General features: G+C 39.5%; 1 protein-coding gene across 1 annotated transcript in view; it reads left to right on the top strand.

Annotated features, from left to right (window-relative positions):
• LOC139718295 (uncharacterized) overlaps positions 1 to 21868 on the top strand; it is a 132661-nt gene that overhangs the window by 1182 nt on the left and 109611 nt on the right. The window lies entirely within an intron of this gene.

Raw genomic sequence — 21868 nt, 5'->3', positions numbered from 1 at the left:
GCAATATCAAGATTATTTGCGCAGGAACATGAATTGTTGTTTGTCTGTCTGTCTGTCTGTCTGTCTTCTTAGTTTCTAAGTGTAGCCTTTGAGTATTTTTGAACTACTCGTACCAACCACAGGGTATATCCGCTTTGCCCACATAAAAAGCATTAGCAAATAAACCTATTCGTGCATGCAGTGCTTCTATATAGTTTTATTTTTTGTTGCGTCAATGGGAAAATAATCCAATTTCTGTGAGAAGGGAAGGGATTTCAAACACAGATATGGCTTCATTTTTTTTTCTTCATTTCCGCATGGTTACAGCGCTTCATATGTCGAAATGTCAGGATATGTGTTTTGACGTGGATGGATTGAGTATTAACAGTCAGAATGGCAGACGTTTTATTAAAACTGAACATAGAATGAGAAAGTTTTTGACATTTCACCTGTTGTCAAGAAGAGACTAATCAAAATTATATGTCGAATTGGTTGGGTTGTGACGTCATCGTTGCCCAAGACCTTAACACAAATATTCACCAGATTTTATTTTTGCGGTCAAATAAAAAATAAGAAACTGTAACCATCTCATCAATTCATTGTACTGTTGTATGAACGTATGATTAAGATCTCTTTTGAGGTTGAAGGGAGGCATATGGTTGCCAAATTATTTATGAAAATATGATTATTATTTTGACGTTTCTGTACAAACCAGGAACAAGGGAGTGAGGCAATATTGTCAGAGCGTCATATAATCAATACGCAATCTGTTATGGTTGAAACGGATGCATCATCGTTTCGTAAAACTTTAAACAAATAAAATCCCAAAACATTCTTTCTTTCTTTTTTCAATATCTGAATATGCTGACATTTCAAGTGTTACATTATGGTAGCTATCACTCTATTTACCAGTCAGTTTTTATCATTAAGTGACATTTTCCTTTGATTCACTCACGAACAAAAAGATGCAAGTGCATATCTTCATCATGGTAATGTAAGAATAGTTCTAAAAACACACAAGTGAACACAGAGGCACACATACAGGTCAGACAAATTCAGGCTCTATTATCTCTATTGTAAATAATATTGCTTTATCTTCCCTGTTCCTTGTGTACACACAATATGTGTGTGTGTGTCTGTGTGAATGTAGATTAAATAGCCAAGAACCAAAGCACTCATATACCAGCAAAATGTATCTTTGAATAAGAAATTAAAACCCTCGAGGTCAGCCGCACAAAAATAAAATCATATCCGGATAAACTTCATATTACTTGGTGTTATTCGAAGAATGGCTTCAGGCCTTGATAAGGCCGCGCGTTATCGTAGACAATGAATGTGAAGATTAAAAAAAAAAAATCTTTAAAATGCTGGCATTGCTTTGTGGAGTACACTGTTCTTGTCCACTGCTTCTGCTGCACATGGAGGATGGACATACAACACCTTTCAAAAGTCTGTCTTTAATCGTTTAAATTTCGAGACTTTTATCAAAACTTTGATCAGAAGCCAGGTCATCGACCACTGGAAAGATAACGTGAATTCTATGCTGTCAAAAAGACGCAATCATGCATGAGCCTATAATAGCCAAGACTTGCTTTTTATCGCTTGTCGCAAAACTAATCTGCCGATGTCAGTTGATACGGAGACCTATTGTGGGGTACATAATCACAACGTTGAATTCATTCACCTCAGGGAAAATAACGCGATTTGTTTTCAGAGTTTTTACCGTATTACACGACATGGGCATCAGATTAGGTAGCAATAAAATGTTGGCTTCTCGTCCTTCTCATAATACAGTCCATTAAATGAACACGCAATGCACGTATTAGCTTAGCTGGACGTTCATGAAGCCGCGAGCTACCTGACCCTTCTGTTGTCATCAGAACTTCCTTTTTAACCTCAATTTCGTGAATTTTGATCATCAAACCACGTCCACTCAGGAGAGATTCACGGAAGCTTTGTTTGATCGCGTTTTTCTTTAACCGAAAAAGAACGGGAAAAATGTATTTCATCCTGTTTCCATCACGCATTCAGAATAGCACGATTAAAGTGAGGGACAGTTCTTCGCAATTAAGTAGCACTGATTGTCAGTGACCTAGTTTTTTTCAAAGAAAATGCCATGATTTGTTTCCATCGTACAATGCATCGGTTTCGATTTAATGTACTTTTCCTAAACAAGATCAGAGTCTATTCACATGCAAATTACAAGTCATTAATATCTCGTGTTTGTATAGAACCTCTATATAATTATGCATCTCATGAAATACACTTGCCATCACAGATTGTATCATACCGAAATGGAGTTCTTAATCGAAGGCAGAGGGTAGCTCAAAGATTTCTATCCCCCCCCCAAAAAAAAAAAAAAAAAAAAAAAAAAAAATATATATATATATATATATATATATATATGGGTCTTCATTTCATTACATTCAGACGAAGGTCTGAGCTCATTCTATTCGTAGAGGAGTGAAAAAAAAAACCACCCGAAGACGTTAGTGCACTATACCATCATGAATTGATTCATGGACCTTCTGCTCGACAAATTGCAATTTTCTCCCAACCAGCCCTTAAATGCAATCATTGAAGTGACAAAGTACGTGCTTTTGGAACAATTCTCACCCCTTTTGCGGACACATGGGGATACATACTCTGCATGGTTGATGTTGTTTCCGGTGGAGTTAGTTCTTTCTCTCTTTCTTTCTTTTGTTGCCTCAAGCCACGATAGGGAGCGCAATTCGTAACTTTGCGAAGCTGTGGAGGAAAGATGGCTGATATTGATCACTTTTGATTCATTAGTTGTGATGTTTTACAATTTTGTAACCAGTCTACCCAAAAGTTGCACTCTGTTGCAAGCGCTCTTGGCTATTCACATCATTCGTATAGATTAGAGGATTTTTCTTTCTTTCTTTCTTTCTTTTCTTCTTCTTCTCAGTAAGTATTCCACTCCGGGGAGTAGCATATGGAAAGAGAAAACTTGAATATCACTGCCTTGGCTAACCTTTTCCTCGTTGAACGGCCGAGCAAAAGAAAAAAAAAATCATATTTTGGAACGATCAAAAAGAACCAGGGTTATATTGCGTCTAACGTCCAAGTTTGATTGCTTCTCCGTTTTGCATACCGAGCGGGCATAGAAAAGATGGAAGAAATCGAGTTAGAGCGGTTTCCATCAATTATAAACATGCTTACTTGACATTTGAATCGATTCGAATCGTAAACGAGTCCAATGCAACTGTCCAATGAACAGCTCCTCAGGAAATTGCTGGAAATGATAGGTATAGGAGTGCACTGGTACGTGAAAGATTTGTTCACCGACTCGGGATATATCCTTCGTACATTTTGACGTATGCGAAGCAAATAACACCGCCAGATGATTTAATAGCATTATTATGAAACTCTCCGTCCAAATAGATGCCATGAATTGGTGTTCCTAGCACGTAGCAACCGGATCGATGCAGTTGTCGCTACACCGGGTGGTAGCAACCTACGCGGTTTAACCCTTGTCCAACTGTATTAACTCCTGTCACGAATACGCCGTCTCCTTCGTAACTCAATTTTTTCACGCATAATGGAGCAGCAGGGGTATAAACTTCGCGCACACTTGAAACCTGTCGCAGCGGAACTGTTTACCGGAAAAATCGAACGAAAAACAGAAATCTGGACTGTTTGTCTGTCTGGATGTTTGTCCAAAAAGGGCCAGAAAAAAACCCAACAACAACCGAAGGAGACGACACAGTCTAGATGGGGAATGTAGGCTACTTGACAATGAATAAGATGGATTTAGGGTTCGAGACCCAACCAGCACGTCTGCTGATGCCTTTTAAAAACAACAACAAGAACAACACTAAGTATGGGATGTTAATTTCATCAGCCTATTCAAACAATAGCATCCTTAGACTTAAATCGCTCTGAGAAAAATTTCACATTCATCGGTGAATTTAATGCACTCCGTCCAGACAGCGTTATCGTTTTACTTTGGATGGTACAGTATACTGATTGTTGATATTGTGTAATCAGCATTGCTGCCTTAATGCGCGTGTTGCACCCTTAGAGATTATACAGTGCACAAGTCGACCCCCTGAATTCATTCGTACTAGGTTTAGTCGTAGTGTGAGGAAATGATATTTTAAAAGCTGCAAAGTGGGGGAGAAACATATTTTCTGCTTCATTAGAGTTTCGAAATAAAAAATCTCCTCATTCTGATTTTCCAACGAAGCGTACTCCTTTTCGGCTCATTGGCAGTACCTCACACTGTCGAGCCCAACTGAGCATGGTATTACGTACCTGCGATCTCATCTCAAATGTAATCTCTCACGTTTTACTACGTGTAAGAGTCCCTTTAATCCACTCAATTTCCACCGATTTCGATTACAGATACATTTCACATCAAAATTGTACAAAATCTTCAATTCAATTTAATTAAATTATACTTTTTTTTTCACGAAACAAAAAGTAATACACACTGCAAACCACACATTGTAACTTATAATTTTTAGCAATTTGAAAAAAAAGGAAAAGACAATCTTTTCAATTATGAAAATCATTCTTTTTTAATCTATGACCCCATTTTCTATATATCTTCATAAGAGAAATCAGAAAAAGATACTTTGAATAGGTTTTTCTTTTATCTTAAATTGGACAAGTCCAGCAAAGACCGAAGTTGATATTCTAGGTGACTACACATTCGAAAGGAATGCTCTGATCATGAATGTTAACCGTCTTACTGCCTTATGTAATGTGGAACAGAATTTTAAAACCAACAAGAGCTACTTTCTTTGCGAGCAATAAACTTCGTGTACTGAAGGAGGCAGAATACCCTAGAGAAAAAGAAGAAGAAGAAGAAGAAGAAGAAGAAGAAGAAGAAGAAGAACCCCCACCCCAGAGAATGAAGATCTATGTCTGCTTTCTGAGATTTACTTACTAGTACTCATCTCTGCAGTTTTCTTTCTCCCCCTTTTTTTTTGTCCAAAGTGGAGATCTTTCCCTGTCCTTCATTTTTCTTCTTTCTCTCTCAGTTTGTTCCTTTACCTTCCTTTAATTGCTAAGAAATGGAGTGGATTCTTTTGGAAACTAGTTCATGCCTATGTTTGCAAGTCAAGAAGTCGAGGCACGGGAATAATTGATATACATTCTGCATCTATGGGACTTGTTGCTCGGGGAATCTGTCTGGGGAATTGCCGCGCAGACATGGCTGATGCCAACAATCTATGAACAGTTATGATATCCAATACGTGCGCGACTTTTAATAATCTGTCGAGCAAATTGGAGATGAATTCATGAAGTGATTTAATGCACATACAGACTCCTCGACTGGTAGGGCTCGCTGCGCAATTCTTTACAAACACAAACACCCATACATCGCACCCTCGGCAGCACACACATTAATGTTCTTTATCACGATTTTCTACTGAGAAGTGACATTAAAGTGTACCCATGAGAGTTTACATCACAGAGAGTATGCCATACAAAACAACAGATCAGTGTATCAAAGTTAAGTAATATCATATCAACTTACCTTTATTTCCTATTGCTCTTTACACTTCAACTCACTTATCAAACTGTAATGAATTTATAGAACATCACCAATGGACATACTCGCGCGAGAGAAAATAGATCGTAATCGAACAAGCGTATAGCTTACTTCGTGGAGAAAAAAAAAATATGCGAAAAAGCAGAAAGTAGCTTGCCATTATCATTAAACTTTGTACCATCCGAACCCCCCCCTTACCCAATGAGTACAGAGGAGAATACAGAATGACTCCAGGCCATTCGCAAAAACAACAAACAAACAAACAAACAAACAAACAAACAAACAAACAAAACTACCTTACAGAGAAGTGACGCTTCATATAGCTCCTCGAAGTACAGGGTAATGATCCATATTGTGGAAATGAACATTTTTTTTCTTTCTTGTTAATAACTTATTGGCCTTTGTGTCTTTTATTTCTTTTTTTTTTATTTTTTTGTGTCCTTTATGCGTCCATGTCATATCTTTTTTTTTTTTCAAATCCCTGTATTTTGAATGGTATTGAAGGAAAAAAAAGTAATTTCTTGGGTTTTCTTTCTGGGGTTGACACAGAGCAGTTCGTGCAGAGGATTGAATGTGCAGTGTTCGAACACGGAGCTACATATACTACTATATAGCTCCATAGTTTTTAGAGATTGGGCCAGCCAGACGAACAGGGCGATATCAGTAGAAACCGAAATGCATAGCGACTCGATGCCAAGTTGAAACACATGTGAAAATGATTGAAGATGAGCTGAGAGCAAAAACACCAATCTACCTTATCAATTTCATCTGCCACGAGTGGGGTCAATTCGTTGTCCATATGCGCTGCGTGGGAGAGAAGGGAATCGCCTGCCATTCCCGCAGCCAGTAGAATCTGTTCCGTAGTCAGTCAACGAGGACTACAGAGGCGTTTCGGAACTCTATGTTCATCTGTAAAGTATGTAAAGAATCACGTAGGCCTACTTAGTTCTCACTGACTTTCGGTAAGGTGACATTATATTTCGTAACCCCTGACGTGCCATTCCTCTTTTTCTTTGTCCTTCACAATTCACTTATTCTTTTAAACCTCTCCCCCCCCCCCGTCCATTTTCATTTTCTTTTCTTTAATTTCTCTCTTGAGTTCGCTCAGGTTTTTATCTCATTTTCAATATAAGTCTCTATCTCATGTCCATTATTCGTTCATTTTCTCTAACTTTTCCCTTCTTCCTCCTATCCTTATTCAGCCACATTAAATGTTTTATTCCGTCACACTTTCCGTTTCTCTTTGTTTCTCGAGTCTCTGATATGTCTTTTCATTTTTTAAACTTTGTTTTTTTATCTTAAAGTAAAGCATTATTGAAGAGAAATTATGCGTTGGTATCCAGAATCTGACCATGTCGTTTAGTGTCAAGGTATAAAGAACATGGCATGATGACAACGTTATGAGGATGTTGTCACACCACAGAAGACATTCAGCGGATGTTATCGCGAACACGGAAAGTAATTCCAGACGTATATGGTGAGGCTTTTTTATGTAAGGAATGCGTGGATGTATGATAATAGATGATAAGGACGACGGGGTCATTGTTCTTGATAGCCATTTGCAGTGCATGGGTGAGAATGTCGACTTTTTAAAGTGGTTACAGCCCGCGATAAGCACAGTCGGTCAACAGGAGATGTTTAGAATCAACGCATCGTCCATCTTTCCTGAATTGGGCCATTCGGTGAAAAAAACAAGACAGACCAAAAGCGGTTAAAGCACTGACATCTGGATAGGATATATTTCTGATTATTTGGTAAATGTGTTGATTGTTAAGATGTTTACAAGCCGGAGTTAATTTCAAAGGGAGCCTTCGGTAAACCATTGTTTTTGTTTGTCAGTTTGTTTGTTTTTTACACTAGCTTTCCTCCTTTCTATTTACAATAACAGAAACATATACCTAATCATTTGAAACATATCATTTCAAGAAAGCCACGATGAATTACGCAACTATAGTACCCAAATGAAGCACCGAATCTCTTCATATGTCCCCATCTTTGAATTTCCTCTTACACAAGGAATCCTATAACGGGACTTTTTCAGTTTTATCATCGCATATGCAACCAATAAACACATTCTGATGAACTGTCAATCCGTTAAAGGGAAAAGAATGTAATGTAATACATGCAATGAAAAAAAAAAAAACCTGCTGTCAAAAGTCGGTAGGTTTACCTGTGCTCGCTAGCGTTTTGACATTTACGCGCATGCGCGTGAGGTTGAGTTGAGAAAAAGTTGCTGAAATGAGGAGCGGAGAGTAAAACGATTTAAAGCTGCTTTCAAAATGAATTGCAACCAAATATACTCTCCACTTCTGGTGTAGGTCAGGGTCACAGGTAATTTCAAATTGTTTTATGAGAGTAAAAAGCAAACAAATCTAAATTTCGTCAGGAAGTGTAATAGTTTACCTAAAATAATGATAACGATGCTGCGTGGACTGACGAAAGAGTCTAGTAGATGACAGGTATAAAAAGAATGGCGTCCAAGTACTTATGTCAGTGATACAAGTCAATGCAACTCACACCAGCGTGACATTTTTTTTTGCCCGATTAGACTGTGTACCTTTAATTGGACTTCCTCAATTTTGACAAAATGTTGACACCTGTCCTATACGGTGTGTGCGATTCGTGCTTGTGCTTTATTGATGACTTATCACCTTATACGGCCCACTTTCTGATGTATTTTTATTTCACCCGCGATTCAGTTCCCCTCGAACGTCTTCTCCTCTGCAACCATATACTAGCCATACTCTGAACTATTATGTTGCTAGGCAACAGAGCTATTAATGAAAGCGCTGTGAGAAAGGAAGAAACTCAAGTGATAGCTATCTTGCCATACAATCGCGCTCCTCCTCCCCCTAAACCTAATACACCCCGCTATGGAATTTCCCCCGATCGCAAAAGATGTATTTCGCTGCATTGCGCAGCATCTTTGGATATCTACATCAAGTCCACTGTCGGGCATGGTCGGTTTTTCTTGATGGGTGTTTCTATGGTAATGGCCGACTCCCTCTCTGCCGTGCATTTCTATGCTGTACTCTGAAATCGCTGATCGAATGCCGCTCCCTGCTGGTGACGTCAAGACTTTCTACTTTTGGCAAAGACTCTTGCTACTCCTCCAATCAGAGGTTAGAATTCCCGCTGATTGCTTTTCGACAATCTCTTGTCGGAGAAGATAGGAAGAATGTTGTCAAAGAATTCGACGCGAAGAAAACTTCTTTCTTATTAGTCTCCCCCTCCCTTTACTTTCTCTCCCTCTCCCTCTCTTCCTCTTCTCTCTTTTTCTCTCTTTTATCTACCTGCCTATATGTTTTCTTCTATCTCTCCTCTATATATCTGTCTGTCTGTCTATCTATCTGTAATACACCAGTGTGTATGTATCTACACACATACTTATATATATATATATATATATATATATATATATATATATATTATCTGTGTAGATACATACACACTGGTGTATTACAGATAGATAGACAGACAGACAGATATATATACATACACATATACACATGCGCGCACACACACACACACACACACGCATATATATATACATATATATATATATATATATATATATATATATAGCGAAAACTTTGAGCAAAGAAAATGGGTTTTCATCGGAAAACCCATTTTCTTTGCTCAAAGTTTTCGCTATTTATTATTACAATTGTTTCTGGTCAGTTTTTCAATCCTTGTTTATATATATATATATATATATATATATATATATATAATATCTCGTATATAGCTGGCAAATCTATTCGCTATCGTCTATACCTATATTATGTATCTCTCAATAATATACCGCACATCTACTTCTGTTCTATAATGTATACATATCTGTCTATCTCCCTATCTTTCTCTCTCTCTCTTGCAAAATAATGTCCCATCTCCTTGTACAACAAGAGAGGCGTGACCTGTGTGTCGCGCCACTTTTATTTGGTTTGCACCTCGGCGAACCTCTGGCTCTCACTCTGCTATTAACTGGTTCAGTGGCAAGGTGTTTGGATTAGCATTAATGCCGACATAATGCAGAAGGAATGTACTCGTTCCCTGACCTGCCTATACTCCTATCTACTCGACTCTCTAGGTCTCGCACCTGGAAGTTTTTTTTCCTCCGCAAAAATGGGTGATGGAATATACTGTAAAGCAAGATTTTCGCGGCATGAAATTTTCGCGAATCTTTTGGCACTCGCGAAATTCTCGAAATTGAAATGCACTCGAACATTCCTCGTTTTATCGTATAGAATTAGAAATGTTATCATAATACATAATATAAAATGATATCTGTTTAAAGTTTGCTTTCACCTTATTTCAGACACAGTAATGTTTATTCGGACACAGACATGTTTGCATACACCATTTATTCTCTTCGCCAAAACGTTGCATGACTCATTGTACATGCATAATGCGCACACATTATGTACATATTCCATAAACATACAACTACATTTACACATGAACATCAACACACACTGCAATGATGTACATAATATACACTCATACACGTTTACAAACACAAGATTTATATACCAACAAATCCATATAGAATCCTCTGAAGAAACAACAATCAAACAACAACAACTAAAACAAAAGAACTGTACCTCCGTACATGTCATACACGCACCGTAACTCATCCTTTTACTGATGCATTTTCTACCCACCCCTCCCCGCAATAAAATCTATGTAGGCCCCTATATAAATATGAGAAATTTCACTTCAGACTTTGAATTTTCAAGCATTACAATTCTCTGCACATCAAAGTCAACATAGGGGTTATTACAGCCAGCATATATCTTTTTTTATGTCCCTATAAATTGCACATTATCACGACTGTTTGAAGGTTGGGGTTGTTTACCGATTGATCACGTCCAATCAAGCTTACTTTCTGAATAAGTGAAGGGAAATAGAGCATGCACGGCCTTATGTAATAATATCATAACAGATTAATCTTTAACTTCCCTTGATACGAATCTCACACGGAACCGGTCCGTTGCTTTACTTGCAGTGAAACACAAAATTCGAGAATCGGACTTGCTTTTATTATACAACTGTAGCTTGATTTAACTTTTTTTTTCTCCTCGGGTAGATGCAAAATAACATGGGGAAACCATTGCTGATGGTAGTCAGTTTTTTCAGCACATGAGTTGTACCTTGAGGTTGTCCGATTTTTCGAGATCATGTTACGCACTTCTGTTTTTTTACACAATGTGATTCAATAACTTAGATTTGCTGGCAAAAAAAAAATCATCCATTTCTGCCAGCGGAAAACGTTCTGTAGAGGTTATGTTTTTGTCTTCGACTGTTGACTCTATTAAAGTGTACTTCAACTTGTCGATTTGAAGAAAAGACGCGATTTCGCAACAACGTTTTGAATAAGATTCCCAGACACAAATCAAATCTAGTAACAAAAGCGTTTATTCCATTATAATCTAGTAGTGAAAATAACACTAATTTATGACTAAAAAAAAAAGAAAAGAAAGAACGCGCGGCATGAATGATAAATACATACACTGTACGTATATGCATTAATGAAACAATTCATACTTTACAACAACAAAAAATAAAGCAAAGAAGGCGGAAGTAGATCGTCCAACAACACCGACGGAATGCAGAAAAGTTTCGTATGTTTCTTTCCTCTTTCTTTGATAAACCGCAACAGCAGCAACAACAACAGCAACAACAAAAAGCACCACTCGCATGCTCCCTCCACCCCGCCCCCCCCCCCCCACAAGCAAACAAATATCACATAACAAGCGCACACTTTGTGAAGCACAACGTGCATAATTACGTCTAAAATGAAGCAGAAAACTATGTCGAGATCGCCCCACCCCCTCCTTACCCGGTGCCTCCCCTCCCGTCACGATCGATAATGTCAGAGGCTAAAACGACGATCTCGGAGGTATACTCTGCGGGATGATGAACGATGCGCTCTCAAGGCTCTGTTTACGGCGAAGATGAACAGGGCAATGCGATCAGTCAACATCGAGGGCAGCCTGATGACGTGACAAAACACCTCTAAGAGATATCTGTATGCTAAAAACATACACACGTAATCATGTTCATATCATGTCATGTATAATGGATGTATCTACACACCTTCACACCTGTATGGCCCATGTGCACGCATTCTCCCTCCTCCGTCAGTGTGCATATTGTATGATATAAGTATGAAATTGAAATTTACAAATGGTATGCCAATTGGTCTTCAAGCCATGATACTTTTTATGTATCTAATGCATGACACATAATATAGGCCTGTATATACTAATCAGTTCAATGACAGGAGTGTATCGCGCTTGACAGTTGGTGTAAGCAAAGGAAATAGTCGCGAGGACATCGCAGTTATTCCAGGCAACCTACCTACCTAATATACACTTCTATTTCGTTTCCTAAGGACACTTCTTTATATGGATTCCTGGCGGACGTCTTACATTTCCCCAATCCTTAGCAATGCACGCTTTTACACCGGATTGATTATATTACGAATATAGATTATGACGATCCTCCCAAGGAACAAGAACATTTTATTTCTTCCAGCACGCTTGCTGGGGAATATTATTACCACGAGTATAATATGACATTCGTCGCATGAAACGTTAGTCCATCATTCGCAGCACGCATACAACGACTGGCCCAAAATATATTCCATCCTCATAAACACATCAAACACTTGGAATTATTGTGATGTTCAATTATTGATTTCATCGCCACTGTACAATATAATGTGTTGGCAACCATTGAAGCATGATGCTGTGTCAGGGAGCTCTGCAAATAAACATCATATTGTTCGCGTGAATATTGAGCAGTTATCTCATTGCTTTGAGGAGAAAAAAAAAATCCATGACATAACGTGCCTATCCCCAGAGTTAAGTCATTAAGGACCAATCACCTGAGCAGTTCTGTTCATCTCGCATGTTATGTTGCCAACCATTTGACACACTGACTGACGATTATCGCATCACTATTTGTCCTTCCTTACTTTCGTCAGTTGCAGCTTTCATTTTTCCCCTTGTTTGATTTAACCTCCTGTATCGATTTACACGAAACTTAACGGACACGCGAAGCGTCCTACATTGTAGAACATTGTAGTTATTTTATATGAGGTATGATATTGCTCTTTATACTTGGAGAACATGTTTCTTCCACCGTCCGGGAATATTGAGACATCAATCATCCTGTAATATGGTGGTTGGCGATACGAAAATGTTACGCGCATTCTGACAGCTTCAGAAAGAGATAATTGTGTGCTTTCAATCATACCTTTGTGCATTCTTCTATAGTGGAGGCTTTTTGACATTACATGATATTACTATTGATATCTGAAAAGACAGCTACAGACGTGCATTACCCCCCCCCTCCCAATCGCGCTTCTTTCGTATTATCTTGCTCCTCCTGCACGAAACAAGGATTGCACGACGCCATTGTGACTGTGTGCCGAGCTAGTATGTGGCGCAGCCTATTCATCAAGCAGTATACAGATCATGAAATACGGCAGAAGCGGCAAAGATTCCCTCCCCCTTTCTTTCTTTCTTTCTTTACACTATAATCCCCGGAATTCATAACCTTTAGCAAGAGACAGCAAAAACCATTCGTAGCAGTCACAACGAAAGCGAGGACACAATTAGAGCCAACGAGCATTCTGGGAATGAATAAGATCAGAATAAAGTCATCAAAACGGCACGCAGCGCGAGTAGAAGAAGAGGACTTTGTTAAAAAGTCAGGGCTAAAGGCGCATCTCAGCATCAGCCAATGCTTGTAGGTCACGGAAATATGACTGCGCGAACGAGCGTTGATTCGATTTCTGCATACTCTTGGGATTTTCTCGATGCAAGAGAAAGTGGTGCAAGTGTCATTTTGGCAGAGATGGAGAGAGAGAAAGAGAAAGACAGACAGACAGACAAACAGACAGGCACACAGACACACAGACAGACATACTGACGAAGAAAGAAACAGGCAGAGTTTGAGCAAAAAGGACCAGAGAAAGAAGGGGAACTCTTGAAACTAAATAGCGGCAGGAAAAAAATGCTGTCTGGAAAAAAAAACGACTTCGCCATTGTCAAGCGAGTTCTTCTCCTCTTTCTCCTTTTTCATTCACTACCCCCTCCATCTCCCTCTCTCCTCCTCTCTCTAACCCCCCCCCCCCTTCTATGTCGTGATAATTGAAATATGAGACAGATTTTGAAGAAAGTGCTTGATTGTTTTATTACCGAACTCCATTGATTGAAATCGTAATGACAGAATAAATTGACGAAACGGTTTCTGATGAAGACATTTTGAAAGTCACAAGGTGAAGCACCCTGGAAGTATCTTGGAACCGACGCCATTATAATCAGCACGGAAAGTCGACGTGTATATATTACGTCGCTACATTTGCGTTACACTTTATACACTATAGTAGTCCTTATTGCCTAAAGCATTAATGTTCCTGTTACTTTACATCTGTACGTGTAGACCCAATTATAGCAACAACGCGTTCTTGTTCCGGTTGAAATTGTAGACCTCTAATTCTTGTTTTACTGTACTCAACTCCGTCGATGATCCTTCAGGATCACTTTTTTTCCCCTCAACACACATCACCCGCAGACGGACTCCCGTCACGGCCACGGCGGGACCTGGGGAAAATGCGGGGAGTGTGTTTATACACACCTTTCGATATCCTTATAGATGTGCCGCCCGGTGCTTTCCCAAAAATAGTCTCGAGTTTTTTTATGAGTCATTGAACGTGTTCATGAAGATCGACGCACATTAATTTAGGGGTTGAAGTACCTCATTGCCTTGTCGAGGCTTGTCGCGAGTGTGGAGGTGATGGCTAAGACGACAGAGGGGTTATAACACATTACTAACGTTAACTCTCTCAGGGTTCCTTTGATACAATGCTCAATGTACGTAGATCAGTTAGCTTAAGGCTCATGACTTTACCTGTGTGGTCTTGTCTTGTCTTGTATTATATTGTATTGTTTTATATTGTTTGTCTGTTTGTTCTATGGAAGGGGAAGAGAAATCAGTAAGAAATACTTTCAGATCTAAATTTACGAGAAAAAGACAAATGTAGTGTAATATCTATTTTAGTTGTATATTCATTTTTTACAGTTAAGACACAATCTACTTGATACATTTTTAAAAATTTATTATGATTTTTGCTTAAACTATCATCCTGTTTCTGACGAGATGTTTTCTTTGGTTCGGTGTGACTGCGTATCTGTTGATATATTTTATGTCTTCGTTTTTTATGTATTATAGCCATTCAATGTGTCAAATGTCATGTCTTATCTGACCTGTCTTGTTATAGCTATCTATGCGAAATAGATCATCGGACAGTATTATCCGTCTATTCACCATTTATTTGCATATATTAATGATAGCGTGACCATTAATCTGATGACCTTCCTAACAGCCCCTTTACGAACATTATTTTTCTCTGTAAAGCAAGTGCCAGACAAATCGTTGAATAGATGGGGTACAAATGGGTGCGCGCAGGTGTTTTTACCTATAGCCTGTCAGACTTGTAAATCTGGTGCATCAATCGTGCGTGAGAGATCTGACAGTCAACAGTTGATTTGAAAAGAGCAAGGGTTAAATCATAGAGTTATACGTAGCTGCATAGTCGAATCATTTTCTGTTTTTTTGAAGTCAGATTAAGCCGCGGACACTTGGAAAAGAACCGCACATCGGAACTCGAAGATCACGTCCTGCTTGGGGCTAAGTCAGAGGTAGACCCTTCGCGTATATAGTTTTTGCTGTTTCGTAGGTTTAGGTGAGCACAAATAAAAAATGAAGCGCAATATTAGAAAGACTGCAGCCTCTCTTACATGATACCGCTTCACTGTCATACTCTTGCCTAGTCACACAAAACACGTACCTTTACCTCGTAGTATTCTTTAACTCTCATTACAGTAAGTTTGAAGTCAGTTGGTGTCCCTACTCATCTTTGAATATAATTCGTAAACACGAGGCTTGTCCGAGGGAATTATTCAGGAACATGTTGAAAACGTGCCTCCAATGTATAACCTCGGTAAAAAAACAATCGAGGGACTCTTTTTGAATAAGGAAAGGTTAACTATATAAGATATTTTGCTGCATTTTACGCCTCTGTGTTCCCTTTACTGCTCCACTGCTTTGTTTGACTCGTCTCACGACGCTGACGTTCTTGTCATGATTGCCGGAAAAAAAAGGCAAAATGTGATTTCAGCTGTGCGGAAGATAAACAGAGGTGAAGCAATTCTGGTCCTGCTATACTCGTCTGCCGTGAGATTTGATTATGCAACAGAGCGAGTCAATACAATTTACATTCTTGAAAATGAAGTGAACAATCAGCTGTCAATTTTCATGACATATTATAGATTATGTCAGGATTTCTCTGATACAGCATTCAACTGAAGAGATAGGAGGTAGTGGCTTGCATAGATTTGCTAACTTTACTGTCAGGCTCTTAAACTGAAGGAGACTCGAGATTGAGGACGAATTACGAGGTAATACATTGTATTTATCTCTCTCCCATTCTCTATCTCTCTGTCTGTCGGTTTGTCTCTGTCTGTCCACCCCCCCCCCCCTCTCTCTGGTAGCAAAGACCTAGTGAGTGAGATTTATTCGAAGATGAAATCTGTTTCGATCATGTTGACCCAACAACTGAAAATCGCATAATTACAATCTATCTCTCACGCAAGCTCAAGATCGTTTCGAAACAAGCAAAAGTTCGAACCAGTTATAAGGAGCATGATTACCCGCTACAGTCAAAGAGAAACTACAGAAGATTTGCCCCAATAATTCACCCCATATAATGAAAGAATAGTATCAGTGATGTAGAATCAGAGCGGTGAAATTGAGATAACACTCCACTGCTATCGATGGCGAAATCGAGAAACTGATAACAGAAATAGTCAGATTACGGTAGCTCTAGGTCATGCCTATAGCAAAATCTGTATGCGCTTGATATAAGAATTATAGACTGACGCTGGATGAATACATGTGAGGAGTAATGTAGAGTATGATAAGCTAAGATACCATAACAACAAAAAGGGTACCAAAGCATCTTCGATTTTCTCTCTAGAAATCTCATGAAATATGAGGTTCCATAACTCTTAATGGGGTTAAAGCACGAAGTTAGGTCACTGTATCTGGACTAAGTGTTGTAATTTTGAGGGTGGTTTCAAGTCCAATCCTGGCTGCTTCATCAGCTCGTCTGATTTGGTGGCGGGAAAACGAGCTGATGAAACGTCCAGGATCGGACATGAAACCGTTCTCGGAATTAGAACAGTAAAGTCCAAATGCAGTGATATAATTTTCTGCTGTATCGCACGTTATATGGATGAATCAGAACTTACATCACTTGATCTTAATGGGGTTGCATTCTCGAAACAGCGCGACCCAAGTATAAGCTGATTGAAATATCTGACACACCATTACGAAAGTTATTATTGCCTGATGATTACAAGATAAGAAAGTCTTAACAATCTGAATGTTGACAAGTCATGTAAGATAGCGTCCAATGCATACCAGGAAATTAACTTCCTTCAGGCTTGGTGAGTACAAATCGTGAGCTATATATTTTTGGTAACATTTACGACGACATGCTTTATCGAGTTGAATCACCTATAAAGTCACCGTACAAATTAAGACATTAATTATTTTGAGATGCCAGTGTACACACATTATGTTCCGAGATATTAACAATCTTGATTTCACTTTCATGATATTGTTTTTATGATTTTCACACCAATTTCGCTCAGATGTTCCTATTATTTATTATTCTGCACACGCTTGACTCCAGTCGTTCAAAACACTCTGGGGTCACTTCTCGGGAATTAGATGCTCCTGATGTCAGACTTCTTCATTTTTGAGGTTTACATTCGTCATCGTGATGTTAAAAAGAGGAATGGCGCAACGAGAGAGAACTGGCACGTATAGTTGCGACCGAATTTTCTCGCTTTACGTGTCTTTCCTGTCGACGGTCGTCGCCGATTTCCCCTGGGAGACCGTCGGAATCAGTCCAGAAAGATGGAGCGGGACACGACCTCCTCTTAATCGTGATCCGCCTCATTCCCGACGGCTGATGGAAACTGGCGATGCGCAAGGTAAAGGGGTTCAAGTTCCCAGAGGTTTAACCCTTCGTACCACTTGCCTCATCATGAGCGATTCACAATCGCTCTGCAGATGCTGATTCTGAGAAAGGGTAGGTTAACACTTCCCCGAGATCATCGAGGTGCAAGCAGGTGCATCTATAGTGCTGGTGGGAAATAGTTGTCCGTGCCAATCGAGTGTATTATAGTTGTGGATGATCACTAAATCAGTGTCAGAACTAATTAATCTACTTAAGTATGAATTATTCCATCACAAAAGATGTCAGGAATTCCAGATACGGTGATGAGATTTTCTTCCTGTTTTGGTTTCTATTTTTCGTTTTTCCTAGTTGCTTAATAAGAGACACAAGTTCTCAAAGGATAATCAATCTTTGATGTCTCATGTCGAGATGTCCCGATCAAGGAGTGACGATGCAGAAACCGGGGTACGACCTCTCTGTATCCTGATGATGGCTAGGGCATGGTTAGGTGTCATGGATGCACTAAATCACATATAAAAGACAACAAAACAAATAGTTACAACTCTCTAGCTATCTTTGTCATGATTATGTACCTTTCTGTATTTCCTAGTGAATTCAGCCGCAGTAATCATGACAAACAATATCGTGTCTCTATCAAAACAGCTCGCTTCGGACATTATAGAGGTGGCAGGCGAGCTAAAGATTTGTGCCATTTTTCCGTGACTCGTAGACTTTTGTCTATGGCTTCCTCAGCTGAATTCGATGTCATTCGTTGTATTTGGATTCCGTATTCGGTGTGTCTGGCACGGAAGGAAGAGGGAATAATTAAATGAGACACTGCAAAGTGCGAAATGGTCGTCTTTCCTCTCACCTGCGGATGTTTGAGGGTAAGGGACTCTATAATCACACGATGATGGACTATATATGAACACCGCTCCTGATCGAAATCTGTTTGTACGAGATAAGTCACCTGCATATATCCGCGACAGCAGGTGTCATAATCTGCTACTCTAATCTCGCCCACCAGTGTCTTGAGCCAAAGACCCACACTTGTCATAAATCAAATCACACACATCAAAATGATATTGATAACTTCAATTACGTGCGCAACTGAACTTTTTTTTTTTACTAAAATGCTTGCAGGAACAAATGACCCGTAATTGATAAACGACAATGATAATGAACCTGTAAACACTCTGTAACAGGTGAAAAGTTATTTGTCATAGAAACAATCCTCGGGTGACATTCACGCTACGTATAGTATGATTGTCCATCTTCGACATAGAGGAATTATTTGTTTCTGTAAAGAACGATGTGTATTCGTGAGATTGGTGTGCATAATTAATCCCAGAGTTGAGATCGCGGATGAGTTCCAGGTTGCAATATTAGCATGGGTGCCATCGGATCGATGATACCATGAGAGGTGGAAGTTATCCACCTCCCTGATGATACCAAACTTCCATCCGACTCCGCATCACCAACTCATCTCCCAGTTCACGAAACAGAAGGCGATTCGAGTGAGCGTTGCTTCTCCGTTACCTCAGGCAGCTGTGTGGGGTCACGGTGTGTTTGCGAAAGAAACACGGCTCCAGGTTTCTCTTCTCTTTAATACGCAGAACTCGTGATGGCAATGAACTCTTCCATTCCATTGATTCATCCAAGTAAGACTCGTTGTGCGTGTTTGTTTGTCTCACGAGGTATAACACCGTGACTGTGCCATGATGATAAATGTTTCATTTTCATGGACGTCTGTGTGATGTGTGTGTCATGGTAGGACTCAGGATCTGTCCGTACACTCACGGAGTGATCGCATCGTCACGAAGGGACATAAGTGATCCTGTCAGGTTTCAGGACCGCCCATTTCCACCATCACGGGATACACCATCATCCATAGACATGACTTCAAGCACGTGAACGACAGTCAATATAATCGTAGCACACACACGTTGCCAAGAAGAGGGGTAAAACCAACGTGCCCAATGCATGGGATATTTGCGTTTGATTCCCAAATTGCCACCCCGATTGTCGTCTTCTCATTCTTATCCCGACGATGCTGTCCTAAGCCGATCACTCATCATTTGCGGCTACAATAAGCCGATTGAAGATCATCAGACTAGGCAGATGAAGGCTAATGCTCTCATCCAGTTGCCCACGCATGACAGGTATTGCCATTCAACGTCGTCCGAGCTCAATGTGCCTGTATTTCTGTGAGCCTTCAAAATCTATCATTTCCCAACCTTGTTTTTAGGCGGATTCTTTGACACCATTCTAGTGATTGAACCCTTCCCCCAGTGGTGTCTGGTCATAGAACATAGGAGAACATTGTGAGAAGCGGTGAGCATGCGCATAGGTTTGAAAAAAAGAAGATACTATGTTGCAGACTCGGCCCTTTTGTTGCGGAGGTGTTGATACAGCTACGATTGATGTTGAGGACATGAAAGAGTAGAATAAAGCTATGAAGAGAAAAAAAGAAGAAATGATAAGGAAAAAAACGAAGAATTAGGAGGAGAAGGAGAGTAATGAGCTGAAGAGACATAGAAGACGAGTTTAGGAAGATGCAGCGAGAGAAGCGCAAAGGAGATGTAGACAGCGAGAAGTCAGCTGTTACTCGCCTCCACGGTATCCCATCATAATATCGTTATAATTCGTCGGTGATGGCGGGTCGCTTTGCATTTTTCGCAGCGGGGAGAAATCATCGTTGTTAGGAATCGCTGTGATAATTTGGGGATGGAATCTTCGCCTCCATTTTGCCCACGGATGATAATCTCCGTATAGTCTTCCCAACAGGCGGTGCTTCACTTCAGCCCATTCTGAGTTGTCTATGTATAACCATCGAATGACATCAACATGGGGCAAATGTTAAAAAAAAATATATATGTACATGTAATAATAATAATCATTATTATTATTTGTTTCATATATATATATATATATATATATATATATATGTATATATATGAAACAAAGCAGAAAAATCGACCGGAATGGATGCAGAAAAGTCATCTCTATCTCTATCTCAAGTATTTCTGTAATAGTATGGTAAATATATAAATGCGTGTGTGCGTGTGTGCGTGTGTGTGTGTGTGTGTGTGTGTGCGTTTGTGTTTGCGTGAGTATTTGCGTATAGCGGGTGTGCACGGTTTTAATATCTCCATGTGTAGAATAACATGGATTGAAAAAAAAAATGCTATCATCATAGAAGAGTACAACGCTGAACAAACTAATGATGTAAACCCCGCCGGAAATGAGGTTATTTCCACTCGGTGCGTTTTGACCTGTACAGTGAATGTTGTACTTTTAACGAGGTTGGTTTCGCTCCGGGGTACTGATAGTATTATTTCCTGAAAGAATTAGGACACCACGCTTATCAAGATCAGCGTAAAACAGTCATGTAGTCATAATGGGCGGTGGTCGTTAGAAGAATAGTGATCAATAATATCAAAACCTCCTGCTTGAATTTTAACGATTAAAATTCGTTTCACAATATCCGTTAATATCAGGATCATTGTTTGAAAATTATCTGTAGTGTTGAAAGTAGAATTTCTAACCAAACATTTAAACATGCCATTGCCACTGGAAACCTATTGGTACAGGATGTCGATGACATTTTAATATGTTTGTCCTGTGAGAGTTAAACCAGGCTGAATTTAATTGCAGAAAAAAAAAAATCATTCTTTGTGTACTACTCAGTCCTGCATCATTTTAAAGATCTAGATATACGAGTACCTATAGTAGGTGCATATCTCATAAAATCAATGGGTATATCAGTATGAATTCTCAACGCATATCATGCGGAATCGGTTACAGCTCGTTATTCCGAAGGTTCGTTATTCCGAAGGCTCGTCAGTCCGAAGATTCGTTATTCCTAAGGTTCGTTTTTCCGAATTTCATTTTAAGATGAACAAATCTTCGGAATAACGAACCTTCGGAATAACGCCACAAATGTTCGGATTAACGAACCCTTTTTCATTTTAGGATTAATGAACCTCTAGGTATAGGGAATTTGCGTGTTTCGGATTAACGAACCATCGGAATAACGAACCTTCGGAATATCGAACCTTCGGAATAACGAACAGCACCCGCGGAATCAGAGGAAAGATGGTACAATATTGGTAGGCACAAGATGTGCTACGTATCTTATCGTTATGACATTTTCAGGCAAAGTTTTGTGTGTGCGTGTGTGTGTGCGTGTGTGTGTGTGTGTGTGCATGCGCACGCGGGCGCGTGAGTGTGTGTGGCTACGTGTATGTGGTTGTCAACACCATGTCTAAAACTTTGGGGAGATGCGTACCTGTAAATTGAATTATGGTAGAAAAAGAAAGCCG

This window comes from Diadema antillarum, unplaced genomic scaffold (genome assembly GCF_040938485.1).
Source record: "Diadema antillarum isolate AM-2024a unplaced genomic scaffold, OU_Dant_1.0 scf00000092, whole genome shotgun sequence".
NCBI lineage: Eukaryota > Metazoa > Echinodermata > Echinoidea > Diadematoida > Diadematidae > Diadema > Diadema antillarum.
The sequence above is the reverse complement of the archived record's forward strand: the minus strand, read 5'-3'. Positions and strand labels throughout refer to the sequence as shown.